This window comes from Palaemon carinicauda, chromosome 9, assembly GCF_036898095.1.
Source record: "Palaemon carinicauda isolate YSFRI2023 chromosome 9, ASM3689809v2, whole genome shotgun sequence".
In the NCBI taxonomy this organism is placed as follows: domain Eukaryota; kingdom Metazoa; phylum Arthropoda; class Malacostraca; order Decapoda; family Palaemonidae; genus Palaemon; species Palaemon carinicauda.
Window position 1 is genome coordinate 15,735,733 of NC_090733.1, and position 1,635 is coordinate 15,737,367.

Here is a 1,635-nt window from a genome sequence, read left to right on the forward strand (position 1 = left end):
TACGGCGAAAAATTCCTTAAGCAGAAGCATCTGTAACATTTAATGATTTTCAAGCTATCTACTTGTATTTTTTAAATCAGTAAAGCATGATCGTATGTACCATTTCTTACAGTGTTTATGTGTGACGTGATGCAATATTAATATCTTCAATCCAACAATTACTCATTCTTCCGTTTTTCCTTTATTTAGCTCGTGAACTACGGCAAACCAGGTCGAGCCATTAGCGTTGAGACGACACACGACGGAGACACTACTAGGTCGTCTTTGCTCGTCCATAACGCCACTATGTGGGACTCAGGAAAATATGCCTGCAAGCCTTCAAATGCTCCTCGGGTCGCAAGAATGGTCCATGTTTTGAGGGGTAAGTATAGTGGGCTTTTAGTATGGTTTCTTGATAATGGTAAAAAATTTCGAGAGTAGTGTTGTTTTTTATCAATTATGATAAATTTGGAGAGTAATATTGTTTCTTAATAATGATGATGAATTTTGATGGTCCTCTTTATTAATAATAGCAGTAATAAATTTCTAATTCGAATTTAGGTCTTAGGCTCGATATCGCTGTGGGATAGAAATAAATTTCATTGTACAATCGATAGTGTTAATTTCCATCGATAATAATAATAATAATAATAATAATGATAATAATAATAATAATAATAATAATAATAATAATAATAGTTTGCCGAAACAACAGAAACTATCAAAAGTGTCGTAAAAGTAAACTATATATTTAGTGTAGGTAGTAGAGATGAAAAGCTTACAAGATACTACATCCTTTAATCGCTCTATCGTTCTTGTAAATAAATTCTAACTGATGCCTCACCCTCAAAAAAAGTGTGTGTGAGAGAGAGAGAGAGAGAGAGAGAGAGAGAGAGAGAGAGAGAGAGAGAGAGAGATAAAAGTACCTAAAAGATGATTGAATTTTTTAATTGTGTTCCCTACGGTTTATTAAAAGGGTTTTATAATAAGCTTATGGCCTTGGGAGTAGATCCTTTATAAATGAGTAGCATTATAACGGCTAGAATTTGATTCCTTTGGACTTCTCTGTTATTAAAGAGATCCCAGAGAACAGGATTAAAGTATTGCAAGTTGAACCGTAATTTCAGGGAATTTGTGCTTTATTGCATGGCTTTTGTTCATATGGAATTCTTCCTTTTTAAAAGGTTTATGATGTTATAAAAGATCTGTAGAAAAAAAAGGTTAGCCCTAAAATTTAGCAGACAGCCAAGACAGGACAATGTTGCTGGTCTTCATATAGAGGTATTTTTTTTTTTTCCGATGGTTATATTTGATGATTCGGAATCTGGATAAAATGCCTTAGTCACATTGGAAGATAATAATAATACTACTGCCATGGAAGATTTAATTTGTTTGGTGATTATGATGCCTTGTAGGCATAGCGGAGCTTTTGATACCTATATACTGTATATGATATAGAAACAGAAATGCCATGGAAAGGTTAACTTAATTTCACAGTGTAATATGCCAAAGAAAAATCGAATATAATGCGTAGTAAAACCAATGGTTATACAATATACAATAGATCGGTAATTTATATCACTGTTTATACCATCGACAGACTAAATTCATTGTGAAATAAAACCAATGAGTATAATGAACACCCCATTTATAATA